Source organism: Linepithema humile, chromosome 1 (genome assembly GCF_040581485.1).
Source record: "Linepithema humile isolate Giens D197 chromosome 1, Lhum_UNIL_v1.0, whole genome shotgun sequence".
Lineage (NCBI taxonomy): Eukaryota > Metazoa > Arthropoda > Insecta > Hymenoptera > Formicidae > Linepithema > Linepithema humile.
In genome coordinates, this window is record NC_090128.1 from 35210128 (window position 1) to 35231437 (window position 21310).

The 21310-nt window shown below is 42.2% G+C and overlaps 1 protein-coding gene across 8 annotated transcripts in view; it reads left to right on the top strand.

Annotated features, from left to right (window-relative positions):
* Positions 1 to 21310, top strand: part of SoxN (SoxNeuro) — a 278527-nt gene that overhangs the window by 139095 nt on the left and 118122 nt on the right. For all 8 annotated transcript variants that reach the window (XR_010888067.1, XR_001100531.2, XR_001100532.2 and 5 more), the window contains one exon: positions 5818 to 5857. The gene's annotated coding sequence lies outside the window, so the exon portion shown is untranslated. The remainder of the gene's footprint in view (positions 1 to 5817; positions 5858 to 21310) is intronic.

The window sequence follows — 21310 nt, forward strand, 5'->3', positions numbered from 1 at the left end:
GACAAAGATGAAGAAGAAGCCTAGAACGCATGGAGAGAGAGAGAGAGAGAGAGAGAGAGAGAGAGAGAGAGCATGTGAGAGCGAGAGAGAGAGAGACGGAAACGAGAGAGGCAGACGATGGAAAGCGCTGTGAAGAAAGGCGATAGCGGCCGAGCGTTTGCTTAATCTCCGTCGACTTTGTGTTGTTAATGAGCCGGATATGCTTTATGCGTTTGCGCGTGCACGCGAAAATTACGAGACGCGAAACAAAATGCAGGCGGAAAGGACAGGTGAAGCAGAATACCCGGTTTTCTCTATCGTCATGAGAAAACTCGCGGTTCCACGACCGGAAAGCAGAGATTACACTTTTTATTTTTGCACGTTATGTACACGCAAAAAATGTAGCTGAATAATTTTCTCAAACTTTCTTGATAAATTATTTGGCCAACTTAGAGATATTATTCGGCGCCTTCCTAGTTTTTCACGTTTAATATACTGGCAATTAAATGCTGAAATTTTTATTTGACAAAATGCATTTGAAATTGAATTATGATCAAAATATTGCGAAATCTTTTGCCTTCGCTGTGAGGCACGGGATTCAGGATCGAATAACAGCATTTTGCAGTGGACAAAACAACGATTCAATCATCCAATTAAAAATGCAGCATATAGAACGCTCCATTCGAAAAATATTAAATGGAATGCGCGAACACGACGGTTGTTTCTCCGCGAAGTGAATGCGGATGGTGCCGGCTCTCGACCAGTTTTAGGGTGCTCTTTCCGAACTCTCGAACCAGTTTCACCCTCGATAAACCGAGTCAGACGCTTGCGCCGTTTCATGACGTTTCCACGGGCTTTTTAATGATATTTCGACAGGATATTCGATGCGACTCGGCGCTAATAAGCGTAATATATCAGGGAGCCTTTTGTCGCGTCTTTCAGCGGTCCGCGTCAGGTCGAATCCTACCGGGATTGGATTTGGATGAAAGAAGAGAGAAGTGCAAGTTTATGTAGGAGGGAAAAGGATCGGAAGGATGGCAGAAGAAAAACAGAAGTGATTTGTAATATATACGATATGCAGGAGGAGAAGAGTCCAGTGGGATTCCAAACCGTCTAGCATCCGGGCACGAGACAAATGTGTTTTACGATATGGAGACAAAACGGCGGCGGCGACGATACGACGGCGGCAGCGGCGACGACGGCGACGTCAGCGTCATTCGTTAAGCCGTTTTCACATTTAAACGTCTACGAACTGGAGACGAGACGGAAGAAGAAAGCGAGAAGGGCCGTGTAGAGCTTCGAAGCCAATGAAACGGCCGATGAAAGGGGCCCTCCTCCGTGCGGCATTCCTGCGCCGAGGCCCGGGCGTCATTACTCAAAGGGAATACTGTCGCCATGGCTCGTCCGACTCGTGGATCTTTCTAAAGGAAACAGCTCGGAGAAGCGAGCGCATCGAGGAACTGTGTGACGCCGCGAAGAAATCTGTCAGCCAATGACGCGCGTCGGCGAGCACGCTCTTCCTCCAGATTTATGAGCGCGACACGTTTCTCCTTTCCCGCGATTTAGCAGCGTAATATTTTCTTGCATGTCATCGAAACAGCCCTTATAATATTTGTGCTTGATTTTGATATATATTTCACGATTATACAAATGCACATAATTGCCGATATCACGTATATTTGATGATATCAAGTATTCAAGTTGTGTTTGGAGTTCACGATTGTGCTTGAAACTGCTGGTGAAAAAATTATTTCTCTCCGCTTCCGCTATCGATTATGTGACGCAAGCGGAATTTATGCTCGCGTTCGTACGCGTCGGCATTTTCGGAACGTAATCTCGCCTTCGATCCTATCAGCGATTCTTCGACGGTAAAGGAACCGCCGGTCGCTCGGTTCGTCATGAAATAACGAGTGTCGGCGAGAGCGCGGGAGGGAGGGGGAGGGGAGAGGGAGGAGAGGGAGGAGTAGGCAGGCCGCCTCTCTCGAATAACGCGAAGCGTAACACGTGGGCGCGGAGTGCCCGGAGAGAAGATAAACGGATTACGGGCGCTTTGTGTCAGTGTAGTCCGCTTCCCTTGCACCCGAGTGCCGAGCCCCGTGCCCGTCATCCGACCTATCTTCAATGCGATATTACGCGCTCCAGTGCTGGTAACACCATTCGGTCTGCAGGACGCGCAGCCGCTTCGGACCGATAACCAATTTTCATTACTCTATATTAATTTCAGCATGCTCGGCGCGCTCAGCCCGGTGCTGGCCGACCGCCGAATCCGGCGTTACGTTCAAATGTCCGGGGGAAAAAATTGCGAAAAATGTAACGTGAAATATGCACTCGCGTAAATTCTGAAAACGGCTTCGAGAAAAGCTAAATTGTTTCGGATTTATTAATAATAATATAATAATTAATAATGTTGAATATCGATTTTATTAATGGGCGATGAACGCAAAAAGTTAAATTCGATTCTTTCACGTTATCACGTTAAACTCCCACCGGCGTTATTATACTCGTCTACTCGCCCGTGATAATCTCTCGCGGTACATTAGTTTATGTTGTTATTTTAAATCCGCGACCCATTTCGCAAACTTGTAATTACTCCGCATGCCAACGAGAGAAACTCTCGCCCTCCCGGAACGTCGTGTCGTACTCCGAGCTAGCCGACTTTATTACGGGATCCACTTGTGACGCGACAAGGTGACCCAGTCATCGCTCGATGACAGAGACGAGACCATTGTGCGATCCAGGATCGGCGGTAATCGGCGTCTAACGCGGTCTCTGTCGCTTGCGCCGGAGATGAGATCGAGGAGAGACACAGGAAGAGACGCAGAACGCGCGCGCACATTCGCAATGGGCGAAGGCGGCGGGGCGAGGGGAGAGGTGTTGAAGGAGAGACGAACGTGGGTGGGAGCCCCCTCATGCGGATCCATCGCAGACGCATTCCCTTCTCCGAGGATATCTCCTCATTGTACTCACCCCTTAATCAACAGCTCCCTGCCGTCCTTCGTGGCCGTTCGATGCTTATTGATATAGCTTCACCCCTCCGCATCCACCCGCTATATATATATATATATATAGATATATATATATATACACACACACATATATATATATATATATACAGTCTGTCAAACAAGAGCGTCGGCTAGATTATTTTAAGAAAAAATTGCTAGAGGGCTTCACTATTATGGTATTCGTTAAGGAAGGGGGAAGACTACTACGCTTTATTATAAAAACGCCAGTATTATTTTCCATTGTGATAAAAATACGTGATTTATAAAATGAGTGCGTCGTATGTTAAACGTTTTGAGGCAGTGTTCTTGTGTACTCACAGTAAAGGACCTAAAATGACTTATAAAGCTGCTGCAAAATATATGCATAAGTCAGAAGACTTTGTACGGAAGTGGGTAATACGATACAAAGAATTAAAAAATGTTGACGATTTGCCCGAGAGAGGAAAAACGCGAGGGACGTCAAAAAAAGAAGATAAAGTCATTTTAGAATTATTTCAGCAAAATCCTCTGTTGACATTGCGACAAGGACAAAAGTTATTGGCCAAAAAGAAAGTAAACATAAGTATAATGACTCTAAAAAACCGATTACATGAGGCGAACATCTCTTGGCGTAGCACGATACTGAAACCTTTCCTCAAACCAGAGCATGTCGAAAAGCGACGTTTATGGGCTACGCAAAATTTAAATCGTGATTGGACCAATATAATTTTTACTGACGAAGCGTCTTTTTACACATGGGTTCCTGCCAAACACGCATGGTCTTTTCCGGGAAAATCGCCTTTACAGCGCACTGTTAAACATCCAATTAAGGTTCACGTTTGGGGATGCTTCAGTTTCTACGGTTTTGGTTCTTTACACTTATTTACTTATAATCTAAATGCTGAAAAGATGCTCGAAATCTATCGGCGAGCATTATTAAAGTCTGCTGAGAAATGGTTTGGATCAGATAATGAATCGTGGATACTACAAGAGGATAATGATCTGAAACATCGCAGTAGGTTGTGTACTGCATGGAAAGCCGAAAATGGTATTCAGACTTTGGATTGGCCTGCGCAGTCGCCTGATGCGAATCCAATTGAAAATGTGTGGGCCATTATTAAGAAAAAGCTTCAAGGAAAGCGTGTGTTCACGTTAAAACAATTGTGTTGCCATATCCGAATTATTTGGCGGTCATTACCCCAACAATATGCAGAAAATCTTACAGAAAGTATGCCAAGACGATGCCAGCGAATTCTCGATAATAATGGAGACTGGACGACTTACTAAGTAAATGCGTAATAGTGTTTTTAGTACACTTTAAATTAATCTATCAATTTTTGAAAAATAATAATTTTTCTTTCAGATATGCAGACGACGCTCTTGTTTGACAGACTGTATATATATATTCTCGACCGTATAAATGCGGCCATACATACGCGTATATGTATGCATCCGCTCTCTCTCTCTCTCTCTCTCTCTCTCTCTCTCTATCTTTCTATATACCTGTGCGTGCGCATATACGCGTCGCGTATGACGTCCCGTAGCCGCTCACCATGGGGTATTTGCATGACAACGTTGGTTGAGCGCGTACGCGCGCGTGCTTCTCTGTCCTTCGCACTCGCTAATTAGCCGGCGCCACATACCGGCGTGGATTAACGAGAATATTGCATTTTTAATAGAGTCCGCCCCCCTGCGGCTCACACGGGACGAGCATGCACCCCTGGATTCTCCCGCGCGGGGCGGGGGTGGCCGCGAGGGAGTAGCTCGGCAGTGATTTCAACGACGACCTCGTCGCATGCCTCGTTGCCCGTTAAGGATCAGCGCGAGGAGGACTTTGATCTCTTTCCCCGCGAGTGAACTTCCGGGCGGATTTATTAAGGGACGCGCAAATCGCAGCGGGCTCTCGTGCGGAAAGCCGATCGCGCGCGTCCTGCTGTCATTCGCGCGGATATGATTCAGAGACGTCGTGTCTTTGCTAAGTTCTGCGAAACGAAGGGTGTGATAAAATGAACAAAGCGAATACCTTCGCCGTGACGCACTGAGAGAAGCACACCAGCTCGTTCCGCTATTAATATTGATTGTATGTAATTTTTTGAGTTTGAATTTGCCGCTGAAGCATCTCTATTGCTTAAAAAAAACACATTCCATTTTTCGATATTCGTTACGCGTTACGAATACCCGAAATTAATAAAATGAGTTTGCGCGAGAAAAATATACCATCCATTTGCGAACCATAAAAAGATTGAAGCTGTTCCATCGATAAGCCGATTTCCCGAATTCAATCTGACACTGTACACGCGCCCGAGACTGCAGCAGTCAGTCGACACCTCCGCTTGGCTCTTTCTCTCTCTCATCGAAAGGGCTGTTCACCGGCGGGCAATTTTTTTTTCCAGAAGGGGGATCAATTTAAACGCTCAAAGAAAATCTGCGCGCATCCCTCGGGTACGCGGTCCTCTGCTCGAGCTCGTTCGCTCGACTAGCTTCGCTGATTGCTGCTGCATCTTTGATGACCTCGTCCAGACGAAGAGAAGAGCCGGGGTCGCCTGTCCCCGATCTGTACAGGCAGGCGGCTCGACTTCCTCGCTCGTCCCCGCGCGGCACCCTGTGCAAAGAGCGAAACGTTGAGATTGATATTTTAACAGACGGATTACGTAAGAAGGGCGGGCGAGCGAGCTCGGTCGTTTCACTTCCGCGAATAGGGCACTGACGACGTCATAATCCTCGACGAAAGCCGTCGTCGTGACGACGCTTAATCGATACCATACTGCTCATTTATTCTCGCTATTTTCACGAACATACGTGTTAAGAAGCAGAAAAGACAGGTACTGATCTTGGATTTTTCTTGTTCTTGCAGGTGCTTCGAATCGCGGCAACTTCGGGAGGACGCCGAAAGAGTGAGTAAAACTGATCTATTTTGCTGGTCTATTTTGGATAAGACGTTTGCCCGTGAACGCCTTTAAGTATCTATTCAGACACATTTCTGTCGATTCTTTTCTAATATTATAATTAAAATTTTATTAATTATTTATTTCTATTAAATTTATCATACAAAATTTGTTTATTAAATATACAATTAATTTTATACAATTAAATGCACAACAGTTAAATTTAAACTATTTTTTTGTTAAACTTACAACAAATAACTTGCAAAATTCTGTTTATCGATAAAGATTGATTTTCTTTTTGGGTCGCGAAATATTTACGACTTTCGAAGGCGCGTTGTCGGCAAATCAAAGCGTGCTTACGTGACTCGCTGCAGCGACGCAGTTAAACGTTGGGTTCGTAGCTCCACGCGTGTATATAGGTACCGATCTCTAGACCGGATACATATTAAGCGCTATCGTCGACGAGGCATTATTAATCGAGTCATTGCGAGCCGAGGTGAGGATCTTCGATCTTGCGAGACTCGGGTATGGGCGACTGTTCCTGCGTAAAACGGCGAATGGGGGATCAGACGGCGTTATTAATAACCGATAATTTGATACGCTTCCAGCCATCCATCCTGCCGTCTCCCGGTCCCGATCTTCCCTCTGGCGCACTTTGATACCTCCGCCTCTGTGTGTGTGTGTGTGTGTGTGTGTGTGTGTGTGTGTGTGTGTGTCAGTGTGTGTGTCAGTGTATGTATACGTACATGTGTTCGTCGTTGCACGCGTATCAGTCTTCCCGCGTGAGATCCAATCGAGAGAGAGTTTATTCTGACACCAATCGATCCGATACAAGGTTGAACGCTACTCCACGAATATCTTCGGCTTTGCCTTTGACTTTTTTTTTATTGCAGTGTTCTTAATTTTTCTCATTTTGCGTTATTATTATCGGAGAGTGAAAAATAAATGCAGTATAACCGTCAGTGCAAGTGATTAAGGATTATTTTCCATTTTAATGTTTGTTTTTAAACATTGCAAGTTCTTGTAATTACATTAATAATATGAATTATACAAAGAGCCGATATAAAAATCGGCATGAGACATCAATGCGACGCAGATACAAGAAGTTTCATTATTCTAATGAATATTTCATGTGAAGAAAAGACCTAATATCCGTCCTGGGATTTCTATGGAGATTCTCTAGTAGGAAACGTGCATCTATAGCAATCAGAAATACATTATCGGACAACCGGCCGGCGTAATATGTTTGACCGTGTTTGAAAATACCGAGCGCTTTTCCCTTCCGCTACGCAGATCTGTCCTTTTGCCGACGTTCGCACATGTGTGATCCCTTGCTTTCCATTCCACCCGGATTTGACGATCCAACGGAAGCGCTTTGATCCTGAGCGCAGCTTTTACGGGGGGGCGAACCAGCATCGATCCCGCAGCCAAAAATGGACCCGCTGCCGCCTAATGAGCTTCTGTTATTTCGATATTCCGGTCGCGCATATAATTAACAGACGTTCCAAATAGAAGCTATTCAATGGAATCTTTCGCGTGTAAACCATTTATGCGTAGACGAGATTTAAATTTCAAGTTACAATTAATCGCGTTCGCTCAAACTTGATACACCGTTGACAGACAACTATAATTAGCGACAGTGATTTTGCGCACTGCTGTTGTGCGTTCCGATACTCTAGGCACATGATAAATTCAAATTATATATTAAAATTGAACGCAAGAATCGACGATAAAGGCTCGCAAACCGCTCTAACTGGCCAAGTTTCTACAACTCGCGAGGGACGTTCACCGTGCTCGTTCCATCGTCGCTTTTCGTTTGGTCCCACTCCGTTGCTTTGCTCGTCACTCCCCCGTAATTAATCATTCCTGCCACCGCCTTCTCCCCGCGTCGCGGATCTCGACTCCGCCGGGCGTCAAACGGAGGCAGTATGGCCGCGAGCTGCGCCAGGACAACGATATATAAGTCTGCACCTTTGCAGGTACTATCTGCCTACAGACTCGCACGCTCAGTGCTTGCGTGGCTGCATGCGAAAGTCTGCAATTTGATGACACGAAACTTGCTGACGAGTAGTCGCAAAATGCGTCTGCATCTCACTCGAAGAGCAGGTGAGCGACCTTTTATTTCTCCCTTACATTCAATCCTTTTCATATTAATTCTTATCTTTAAGCATTTAACGATTACCATCGACCAGATTAAATACAAATTGTTAACAATATTTTTGTTTATCCGCGCAATTAATACACGCAAAACTTGGAAATATCCTTAAATTAACTCGAAGCATTGTGAGGAATTTTGCGACGAGACAGAACATTACGATAAAGTTGCAGGCAAGACGATGCAGTTTGCGTAGAACTTACTTTAATCATCTCCGTCTACCGAGCACTGTTAAGAGACTTCTTTCTTTCCGGCTAGATGCGAGATCCTTCTCTCTCTCTCTCTCTCTCTCTCTCTCTCTCTCTCTCTCTCTCTCTCTCTCTCTCTCTCTCCCTCTCGCTCTGCGCCCGCTCTTCCCTTTTTTTTAATTTTTCAACCGTAATCACGGCATTATTGCGCTCGGACCATTTTAATGAATTTCTCCCGCCTGTCTGTCGCGAACTGAAATCTAGCCACAATCTTATCCTTTTCGGGCGCGTTTCCGTGCAGTTGAGGACACAAAAGCGTCGAGGACGCCGGAACAAGCACGGAAGAAGCGCATGCAGCCAGCAGTTCAAATGATATTTTGGCTTTGGGATGGGATACCGCTAAGATCGGTAGGAAAGAACACGGGATATAACACCAAGAAAATCATTTCTCGTGACTCCACATTGTGAATGTAGTTCAAGAGACTCGGGCACACTTTTTTTCCCCTGTGAAATAGGTCGACCTTCTCGAGATCTCTCGGATTCACCGTCCGAATGCGCCCTGAAATGGAAGCGCTGCCTATTCAGTATTATCGCGGTGAGTCCGAGACAGACAAATATTTATCCGCGAAACATAAGAGAGATTTAATTCTATGAAAGATATTGTGAAAAGCAGAAAACATCTCGTTAGGCAGTAAATATCTCTCGCGACGATAATTATAATTTCCAATTATTATTTCATAACGCTGTTTGCAAAATATAATATTAAAGAGAGATTGAAAATCTCTCTTTTTTTTCTTGATAATTTTTTTGATAATCAATCGAGTGTTTCGAACCGCGCGATCCTAATTGCACTTTCTTTATTTAGCGTTTGCGATGAGTGATCTCTGCCGTGTCCGCGATATCAAGCAGCGACGGAACGACGACGTGAGTGAATCAAGGAGAGGTAGAATAGAAGAATTGAAGGAGATACGCGCGAGTAAGGAGAGAGGCGACGGGGGCGATCGGTCGGGAAGAAAGAGAGAAAAGGGGCGAGCGGGAAGGTAGAAAAAGACGGCCGGCGGCCGACCGGACCATTCAAAGTTCCCAGGAGGCAACAAAGGGCCAGCAACGAGCTGATCAAATTATCCAATTCATTTGGATTGGCGAGCGAGCGGGCGAATAAGTGCTCGCCGTTACCAAGAGGCCCACTTGAAACGCTCTCGAGCACCATCGGCCGAGCTATGAGCCAAATTTATGCACGTTCCTCCGTTACGATACCTCCTCTCTTAAACGGAGAATCTCATGATGTTGCGCGAGATTGTAGAGAAAAAATATCGTATTTCTTCGCAATTAGTCATTAACTATGATTGCTAACGGGAAATAATTTTGCATAAATTTTGCAAGAACATTTAGCTATCTGGGATTAAACACACATACGATAATTGTTATCGCTAAATAGATATGCCGTGTTACAAAATATTCTATATACGTTCTCTGTAATAGGTGGTTACATATGACAAATTAGTTACACATGGATATACACTTTCCATTGTGAACTCAAGATCGTTCGATATAACGGCGCGAATAAGAGCGGTAAGCGGTTAGATCGCGAGAGAAGCGCGGGAGGGTAAGCCCGGGGAGTTGCGAGGGATGGAAGCTGCGCCGATAATGTCACAAAGACGTCTAAATGCACGACGCCGGCACATTTGTTTGCAAAGTCTCGCGGGAGGGTGGAAGAAGTATGGGAGGGGGCCGGTGTGCTCCGATTTATCGCCATCTGCCTAACGACTTTCGACCGTGGCAAAATCGTCTGATAAAAATCGTTCTTTCGACGAGCCGAGGGAGGTGCTGCCTCCGTTACGCTATCGATTGTCGCCGGAGAAAAATTGCATCTCTTAAGAGTTTTCAAGTTTAATCTTGCGCGGAATTGCGCTCGGGCTGTGCTTTTTAGAATAAATTTATTAAACCAATCGCTTTATAATAGTAGTATACTTTGATATTTTTTTGTCACAAGCATAATCTTCCAATATTATAATATTTAATGTTTGATATTAATAGTTTATTATATTATATTATTATTATAATTAATATTATGGAAAAATGATGATATAGGCAACAATATTTAATTTATTAAAAAGGAAGCTGCACGAATAAGAGATTCTCATACATATAGCTTCAATATTGATATCATCATAGGCCTCACATCAAACGCGACGGACATAACGCCAAACATAGACGGAAACGCCGATATAGCCTTCAGCCTCGACCGCGTGGCTCTTCCGCATTCATAAATATTTATCAGGATGCCGAGAAACACGATGGATGAGTGCCACGGACTCCGCGGGGGTGGATTCGTCGGCATTCTGACATTCTCTCGGAATTTAATGAACCGCACTGATTTTTCACGGGCGCGAATATCGAAGGGGAAGCTGTTTGTATTCGCTCCCCTGTCTCTCTCTCTCTCTCTCTATCTCTATCTCTCTTTTTGCCTGTCCTCTTTTCAGAACCGGATAAAAATTTTGTAAGAACTAACAAGAGAATTTTTCACTAGAAGTGTTAAAATTGTTTGATAAACAAATGTATATAAGTACTGTTTTTAGTATTGTGTATTATGCACATTTACATTATTATATTTTTATGTTTATTATTATTACGATAATTGGATACTATTTTTGCTATGGTATAAATTTAGTTAATATATTATTTATATACATACATTATTAAATTTTATGTATGAGGAATATCTAAGATGGTTCTTTTAGGCAATATCTGGCTTAACAACTTTATAGGTCTATGCACATGTATTATAAACCTTGGGTCCTTTCTCTCGCCAATTCGTTGATTTTGGGATTTTCTGCTTGCGGGCGGTCTCCTTTCCGTTGCTCTTATGCTCTCGAGCGATAATAATTTTAAAAGGGGGAAGGCCGGAGGCCCTCGAGGTGTCGACCGACCGAAGACGAATTATGGCCGCGTGACGTGTACCGTTATTTATGGTTGTCTGCTCCCCCTCTGGTACCCCTATCGCTCCGCGGTGCTCTTCTTCCATACACAGAATGCGTTCGTTCTCGCAAATCCTACGAGAGCCGCACGAGTCGATGAATTGGACTGAAACGGCGATAGAGCTTACAATAATCGTCTATTTAGTCTTTGTGTAACGAATGCGACGAAAGCAATTTTCTGGAACTCGTTTGCCTGGTTTTTTTTTCTGTATTGTTTCATTTAAAGAATTTTTTTGTTAATTATTTTAAATAAAACGATTTTTATATATTTTATAATATGATAATTTATTCGGTCTTACATACGATATAATTTTGCGTCAAATGCTATCTGTGCATAATTTTTAACTTTTGAATAATAGATCGGTATCCGATCCCTGAATCGAAACAATGTCGTCGCCAGCGCGATATCGAAACGATCGGTAGGTACAATTTCAATTTTGCTATCTCCCCCTGGTAGTTCCTCTCGGGCCGAAAGGAGAAAGGGGACGATAGTCGGCGGATAGAGAGACGGGGGAAAGAGAAAGGCAGCCGGAAGAGAAGAGAGAGAACAAGATTCGACGTTAGATAGGCGAGAGAGTTAGGCCGGGCGTCCCGTTCTCGTTCTCGGCTGTCACTCAAATCCTCCCTCCTGCGTCAACCACCCCTCCCCCCGTCCCTCCACGGTTCCTTCCATCCCGTCGACGACGCCACCCCCTTTCGGCCACCCTCTCTCGCACGTTTCTAAGCAAGAGCCACCCCCGCGGACTCGGTAATTGAATTTCACGAGTTGGTTACCCAAACCCCCGGGATCCCGTGCCACCCCCCGACATCACCGTTCGCTGCCGCCGCCTCGCCACCCTCGGGGGAAAACAGGGTGCGCGACACCGCGCGCTGGATGACGTCGCCGTCGCCGCCGTCGACGTCTTCGCTTCCGCGGTGCGACGGGGGTCCGCCAGCCCACTCGATGCCCGCTTAACGTCGTGCGGCAACATCGATTATCGCGCCACGCCGATTGGCTCGTGCCTAGGTCTCCTGCCTGCTCTGTATCTGACGTCGAATTGCCGATTCTCCGCTCCGCGTTTCCGATTAATTTTCAGCGAGGGTTGCGGAGCGGTTTAATCCTTTTCCTATAAGCAATTTGCGTTATTTACATATAAATATTATACTTTTTGTGTACAAAAACTTTATCTGTGAACATTTTATCGCTTCAAATCCCTGATAGCAAATTTTTAAAAATTATCACCCGAATTTAATCTTTATAAATATGAAAAATTTAGGACAATAATAATGATACTCTTATACTTGTTACTTGTCAAGGACTTAAATGCATTCACATGCGTATTTATACTTTGCACTCAATTCGATACTGGCGACCATGAAGACATAATCTTTGTTACAGTGGCAATCTCGGGCAATCGCGTCGGCGTAGCAGCACGTCGAACGTTCAGGAAGCCGAGAACTCCGACCCCGTTTTCTCCCCCACTGCGTCCCCCCCTCTTCTCGTCATATTTAATAACCCACGCGCACACATGTCCGCATCAAGGTCCACGTACGGGCATTAAACTCCGGCGAGTGCGGAGGTTCGTTACGTACAATGCGCCGCTGATTGACCAACCAGATCCGCCCTGAAGTGGCGTACCGCTGCCTGCCGTTGCGATATCGAGTCATCCGCCGTTGCTCCAATTGTCGGCGCCCGGTATCTTTTCTGCCCTCTAACGTTGTCCAATTCCTTCGCTCTCATCAATTTGTCGAACGACAAATGTTGCGCGGCTGGTTCCGTTTCGCGCGATTCTCCGAGAAGAGTCTCACGGAAACTCTGTTTCTGTCAACACAAAGTAGTCCATTGAGAAATTTAATCTTGTTGCGATTAAAATGACGTAGAAATGTGTGTTGGTGCGTATACTTTTGACACAATTTTTTTCAATTTTTGAAATGAAGCCAAAGTTTTCAATTATTTGTTTTTAAAAAACTTATATTTCTTATTTCTTTTACATAATTCTATAAAATTATAAGATAAAAGCTGCTGGCACGATTTCGCACTCGAGTTTAAATGATGCATAATGACAGTGTGCTTTGTTATCGTTTCTTGCGAGAGAGTCTGATCGCGAAACATTTAATCCAAACGCCGTTCGAACGCGCGACTCTCGGTATCGCGCGTCAGTCTCATTTTCGGTCGACGATCGTTCTCGGGCGCGCTGGATGTGCCGGACTGACAGACCGGAGGCTTCGGCGTTCATTAGCCGGCTATTCAGTTCAGCTACGGGCCAGCCGGCGAGGGTGGATTCTGACTCCGGTGGCTGGCTGCTGGAATGCCCGACGCGTTACTCTATCTCCTCTCGCACATAATTACACGCGCCTTCCCAGACGCGCTTGTGATCGCGTAACGTCCCTCTCGTCGGCGCACCGTCGATCTTCCATCTCTTTCAAGAAAGCCCGGAAGTAGAAACGAAAACACATGTGTAATTTCGCAGGAATTTCAGCTGAGAATTGATCTTTAAATTGTACTACTCAAGTTTTTTCGATTAAGGCTCCTGGGTAGTCACCGCAGCCATATTAGATTCGTGACGTCAGAAGCGAGAAATGACACGCCGAGAATTCTTGCGTGCCATTTCTAAATAAAATGATAATTTAACAAAGTAACACTCTAGATCGCTTTAAGACACCTGTAAAATTGTCCGAAAACTATGCTTTTTCCTTGACAGGTTATAAACAATCGTTAAATCAACCGTGAAGCGAAGCCTAATTATGCGAGAAAACACACGGTTGACAGCTGTCTGTATGAGTAGAAAATACTGCTTCTACGTTGGGCTTTCTCTGCTAATCTTAGTTTTCGCGGATAATTTTACAGGTTTCATGAACACGTCACATATCACAGCACTAACATTTAACGAATATTAACGAAATGGCACGCAAGAATAAATTGGGTAGTCAACATGTCATTTTTTCACGTCTAATAGTTCATCGATTCTCCACCTAAGACGCTGCATGAGAATTTCTGTCATATGGACATGTCGGTAACGGTACTAAGCTATATATATTCTGTATTTATCGCGTTTATTTTTTTGTAAACAAATTTTTGAATTATAAATTAGCATTTTGTATGTTATTCAGTAATTTACTTTTATCGTATCAATTGATTAGGTCAAACTGTTACACTATTTACTTATACAATAAATCGACTAGGTAAATTCGACTAGGTTTTTATTCCTACCACAATTATGTCGCCACTGTCAACGCGGAGTTTACGGCTACGGGACCAGGAGTCTTAATTATGATTATTTATGTTAATGTAGACAATTATTATATAATGTAGGTATATAAATATATAGTTTTAAATCTATAAAAGTTGACAAGAATGATCTAATTGTTTAATTTGACAAAAATACTTGATTAAATAAGGAGGAAGCACGATACGATTTGCTTGATCTATACACAAATGTAATCGGACTTTAATTTCTGACTGTGGCCGACAAGGGCTAATTATCATTATATAGCACTACATTTTATTGATTACTATACTTTCAGTTGCAATAAAAAAGATAGAATTATCAAAAAATAATTTTTATTCCAGCGCTATTGCGATTGAAATTTTTATAGATTCTTACGCAAATTTGTCACAAGAAGTCATTCAGGATTTTCAAACATGATCCTGCAATGGATTCCGCTTGCGCGGAATCGAAGGACCCTCGCATGTCAGTCTCTCGTTTCAATAAAAATATTTCTTCTCCTTCTGTATCCAAGTAGACGGGGATTCCTTTACGATTAGGGAAAGTGCAAAGGGGAAAATAGCACGGCGAAAATATTTCGCAGCTCTTTCCCTCTCTATGAAATAGCCTGGGTTTTCTTTTCTTAGGTGTTCAACAAATAAAAATAAAAATAAGCTTTTGCATACTTAAAAATTGAATTCCATTAAACATATAATCGACATTTCATCTTTTTACAACAAAATTTGTATGGATATTTTTTGTCTAAATTTTACATAAAATATACACTCCGTTGATATTACTTTTAAAAAGATAACTTGCTATCGCCAGAATAATATTGCTACATTCTTTTCGAGCATTTTTCTTATAGACTATTTGACAAATCTGACTTTTGCCTTTTAAAATTCTGTTGGGATTTTTCGAATTTTTTCCTCTCAAGTCTGTACATCACGGATAGTGACGCGTCCGATGATCGAATTGTATGAAAATATTATATAACGTATCGAAGGAGCAGAGAAGACGTGCGAGGCTAGCGAAGACGGATAGAGGAACGACGACGCGATAACGTGAGAGAGTGTCGAATGGTAGCTATGCAGGAGGAACGCGAGCAAAAAGTCTCTTTCTACGGGTCTCTAATAGAGGCACGTGACGATGCACTTTCCGCGACCTTTGCGCTCATCTTCCCTCTGGTCCATCGACTTCCTTCGTCGTCCTCTTGGGGACGACGGCACGGCAAAGAGGAAGCCTCTTCTTATCCGTTTCGATGATGTCTACTAGCGAAGGCGACGAAGAAAGGATGAGACATCGGTGAATCGAGCAAACTATACACACTACTGGTTCTGATTACTACTTCTTCCCCGATGAATAATTGCTATCGCGCTGTATTCCTCTCTGTGAATTTGCATTTGACGAAGTAACTCGTAATACTATAAGACATATAACTCGTCGATGACGTTGATAACATCATAATAGATATTATAATTGCTAAGAATAATCTTTTACACTTTTCCATTTTGTACTTAAAAAAACGCTGCAAATATACTAAGCGGTGTATTTGTATAAATGTGTCATTTAGAAATTTAGAAAGTTACAGTGATAAATATTTCGATTTTTTTTTTTTTTTTTTTTAAATGTCATATATCTGCGTTGCGTTTAACATTTCTTCGGAGTCCTTCTGGAACAAAACTGTCCTATTCTAGAACAAACTAGAAATTTCGTGTCCGAGTTATAAATATACAGTAAAATACGAGATGGTTCATGCCGAAATTTTATACTTTTACGGTCATATTTACTACTTCACGTGACATATATATGTCACGACGGGACACCCTAAAATTGCCGTGAGAAAGCTGAAAAGCAATGTATTCTCCTTCTGCAGGTACGAGAGGTCAGAATGCGAGGAGTAGAGGTTCCTCTGAGGAATCAGGGAGGATTCAGGTAGCTGTAGGTGTAGCAGCACAAATCTCTAGGTCCCCTCATTATCGGAGATTCCCGTCTCCATATCCGTCGTATTCCGAACAGCTTGTAAAACTAAAATTTGTACAAAAGAGCTTCCTTGGACCGCCTCTCTCATTCATTCGCCTTCGACTCAATGCAGATTTTTCTCATAGGAAAGCTGAATCGTGGACACGAGCGAGTGTAAGGTTGAGGGTGGGATCACAGGGATCAGGTAAGAGGACTCGCTTCTGCGAAGGAAGGTGAAGCGTCGAGAACACGCCGTATCCGGAACGTCTCGCTCACCCTCGCTCCTGGTCCTTTATCTTTCTCAGGGAAGTCCGCGCTGATTTCCCTCTCTCTCGCTCGTGCATGCCTTTGTGCGGTTATTACGGGCGCGTACGCGTTTTTCAAGGTTAATCGGCCTGACAGATCAGATCCGCCTGTGGCTCCTCTCGGTCTACTTATCGCGCAGAGATTCATATCGCGTTTTCGTTTATCGGCATAGGATTATATCACGGAGAATTCCGTCGCATTCTTAAAGCTCTTGCTATTGCCAAAAATATAAGCCTTATATTTTTAATACTTTATTACGAAAAGATGAGTGCAAAATAATATGCCATGCTTTACTTAATAAGTCATACGAATTTGAATGTAAAATACCCCCCCCCCCCCCCAGAACTTTGTTCTTAGACGCAAAGCCATGTGTGTGGATAGGTCAATAAAGAGAAGCGGCACTCTATATTTATTCATCTTGATTTGAGGCTGATATACGCCAAGGGAGAGCGGTTTTGAGAGGGAAACGAAAAAGGGCGAGAGGGAGGAACTCCGATGGACAGATAATGCTAGTACGCGCGCAGTTCGCAGAGAGGGTCGCGGCTGTACTAGGTCGAAAGGGTTGAATGCCGACGGAACCGTTTAATTTGGCCTTTGTGGACGCATCCTGTATTCGTTGCACGATATATCGTCGATCCTGTCTCGCCGATACGAGATCGCGATCTTTTTCATCCGAATGAAAAACAAGCTCCTGAAAAAAATCTTTCCTAATCTAAAAATATTTTCTTATTAGTTGAAAGTAGTTTCTCATTGGTACATGGAGATAACTTTACATAAAAAATTACTATGTACGGCACAGTAGCCGCGGACCATGAGGGAATTATCAAAATTTTTACTATGTTTTTCGCATAATGACCATAGTATTTAAACTTATAATTCCTCTCATGGTCCGCGGCTACTGCCGTATCATAGTAATTTTTCATATAAAATTTTCTTCGTGTATGAAAAAAATTTTAAATTATATGTCAGATTCACATAGATTTTGTCTTTCAGTAATTACGCATAAAATTTAATTTACTCACTATCTCATTTCCATTTCAAATATGTGTATTAAACATAATGGAATAAATTCCAAGAAATAGAGTAACATGAAGTTCACGTGGGCGAACTCTATGGATGAGATCTCGTTTTTTTCTAATTTATTTGCGCATATGCGAACGTATTTTAAGCCTTTGCGGCCAGAAACAGCGAGTTAGATAGAGAATATTTTACCGTCACTGGATGGTGACGAGCTGAATTCGTCAAAGCTCTTTTTGTTGCGGCTCACATAAATTTTGTCTCTACTCTTATCTCTTATTTCACCAAGATCTTTTCATGTTTTATTAATTTTATGGAACAATCTTTAACTATGTGTGCGCACCGCGTTTCAGAATGGCTGCAACCAGTAAGGTAACTATTAGTGAGCGCAATCTGATCGCAAAGGGTTAATTTTTAAATGCATTATTTATAAAATTTTGTATTGTTTTGTGTATTGTTAAAATTTTTTAAGAATTTATTCCGCGTTTCTACGTTGTCCATGAATGCATTATAATCTACAATGCATTTATATTAATTTATAATTTGGCTCATCAATTTTTTAATTTGTTTTTTTTTGTATTTCTAATTGCTTCGAAAATGACACGTGCTCGCAATAAAATTCTTTTTATTCAGATAGCATCCAAGAAACAAACACCAGACGCGTAAACACAGACATAACGCATGCGATGTCGAAATCAACAGTTGTGTTAACAACACGTCTGTAACATTTGCAGTGCGTTATTTGCTGAACGTGTAAACACGCCCGTAACGCTTTAAAGATTTTAAAAATATATTCTGTCCGCATTGCCGTCATTAAAGATCTGATTTTTTTATTAATAAATTATGAGTTTCTTGTGTAATCGATTATTCGTTTCTTTACAAAGATACATATTTAAACGCAGCGCTGCTCCATTCTTTTCATGTCATTCGTGTCACACGAGATACACGAAGAATCGAGACTGAATTCGTGCGTGACGCGGACTATGAATGCTCGCGCCGGCCTCCACATAAATTATCATACTTAAAACGTGTGTCCGAAAATACGCAAAGGGATACCACGATGCGAAGCGAATTTTCATGCCGCGTCGTTGCCACACGAATTAAATTTCTGGAAATAACTGATTTCGTCATTGAATGAAATGAGGATCAAAGATTGCCTCGAACCACGACGCGTCCACATGAGAAATGAAGGGTGCACGCAAAGACGGAGACTGTAGTCCGACGATTTCAAGCTTGATTTTTTCCGATGCGACTTTTCCTTTTGACAAAGCTTTTGATTCATCGATGTATTTTCAATAATTAGTTCTGGTAAATTCTCTAATTTATAAATTTAAAAAAAAAAAAAATTCTTTAAAAGATTCGAAAATATCTTACTGATTAAAATTTTAATCAGTAAGATATTTCTGAATCTTTTAAAGAATTTTTTTATCTATTAATAGATAATTAAATTGTACGATTATTATTAATTAACATTTATTTGTCTCTGAAAATCATCCTTTTATATATTATTAGAAGATACATAAAATCTTCAAGTTATAAAATGGGTTTGCTCGTTATTTCTGAATTACAGCCCTTTCATCGAATTTTCCAACTATTTGGCCGACCGATTGACACAATTTTTGCTTGGAATTCTTTCCTTGAATGGAGCTCCGTCTGTTACCGAATGCGTACCGATCTCTGCTTCACCTGTTGCGTATTGTTGCACTCTCAAGGCAACCCGATTTGCACGGTGAATGCACTTATGGCCGCCTATCGACGGTATGAAAAGCGGGAGGCGCCAAGGGGCATCTATGGCGCCTCTCCCCGTGCCATACAGTCCTGTTTCGGGAAAAGAGGGGCGCGTGAGAGTCCTTTGATCGCGCCAGCCCTATTGAAAACCCAATAGAGACTGTCTCGTCTCGTGGAAGAATCCGCTATTATTACGTCCTCGCTATTGATTTTATAGAAACCGCAAAATCGACTTTGCCCGAGCATTCAGCTCTGTTACGAAAATTAACACGCCGCATTGAATTCGCAAATAGGATCGGTAATACGCTTGTACTCCCGCGATGTCGCGTATATTAAGAGACATTATATTTTGCGAATTACAAGAAAACTGAGCAGCATGCAATACCGCAATAAAAAATTATATGATAATTAGATTGCAGATCGATAAATTTAAAAAGGAAAAAGACATTACAAGTCTTTTGTGTTATTATAGCAAAGTGGGTTGCACACATTGCTCACACTTTAATTCGACTGTCTTTAGTGTACACTTTAACGTGACAAATCGATTTGATTCGCTTCCTCCACGATTCTTCTCTCCAACTGATGATAAATCTTGTCACGTGATAATTACCTTACGTTTCACACTTGATTTGCTAAATGCAAAGCACATTCCATGCAGCGCTAATTTTGATTTATGCTGCGTCACTCACCGATCACCCGTGTTCTCAAATTTATTATATAGTTATAAGATATATATTTTATAATATTTATTGAAGTGAAAGAAAAAGGGGATTGTATTATACATGTTAATTACGTATTAATTATGTTAAGAAATGTTTTATATTAATGATTTTTGTAATAGTGTTTCTCTTAATAATAAAAATATCAAAAATGACGGATCATTTCTGAAGTAGCTCACGCAGGAATGGAATATGTCAACAATATATTATTTCAGTTTCCACAAACGTGCCAAAGAACTTGTCTTGAAAATACAGAACGAATTTTCTTTTTTTTTTCTTTTAGAAGATTTTAGAAAATATCAATTAGTTAGAACAAACTATTTTTTTTGTTAAAAGCGTGAAACGTGCAAGAAATTTTCTAAGAATACATCTGTTTCACAAATGTTCGGAAGAAAGATAATCTGAGGATAAGCCGCTAGTGTGTTGCTTTTTGTTTTTTTTTCTTTCTTTTCCATTTATCTTGCAGGTGGTTTAAAAGGCACTGGTTTAAAATACACTAATTCGACATGTGTTTGCCATTTTTTACAAATGAACCGAGTATTATATTATTATATTATACTATATATTTCACCAATTTTTCTTTTGTCATTAAAGTTTAACAATCCACTGTAATATTAGCATTGGTGTGCTTCTTTCAAGGGTCACGAATGACATTTTATTACACATCGTTATTCCGATTGCGGGGAAAAAGATTTTCAGCGGTTTTGTCAGAAAAAGTCGCCGGCTGCCGATATTACGATTAATTTGCTCGTAAATTTTCACCTTGGGGTGTTCCTGAAAATCCTGGGAGATAATTTATATATTTCCTGGGTCACGCGGCCGGGTCCAAGTAACACCTGGTACTCTCAGAGTTTTACCTGAGCAGCGCAGACAGCGTCGCGCCGTTCACGCTCCTGTGTGTATCGCCATTGTAATCTCACAAAATCCCTGAAAATGATATTGCTCGAGTGACGTAACAATTTTGCATGGGATAAAATTACGTATTGCGGCGTAGCGTAATTTATGTGGTTGCACAATGATCGATGAACGAAAGGGAGAGAGAGGGAGAGAGAGAGAGAGAGAGAGAGAGAAAGGGAAGGGGGAAAGAGAGAGATTGCACTTTGACAACATGCAGTCGATTATTAATTAGCGACAGACCGGCATCGTTGATAAATTAGCGTCATGCGCGTCGGAATTTCAAAATTGTTCGTAACGCCGACAAATCGCGAAGCGTTCGCGAAATCG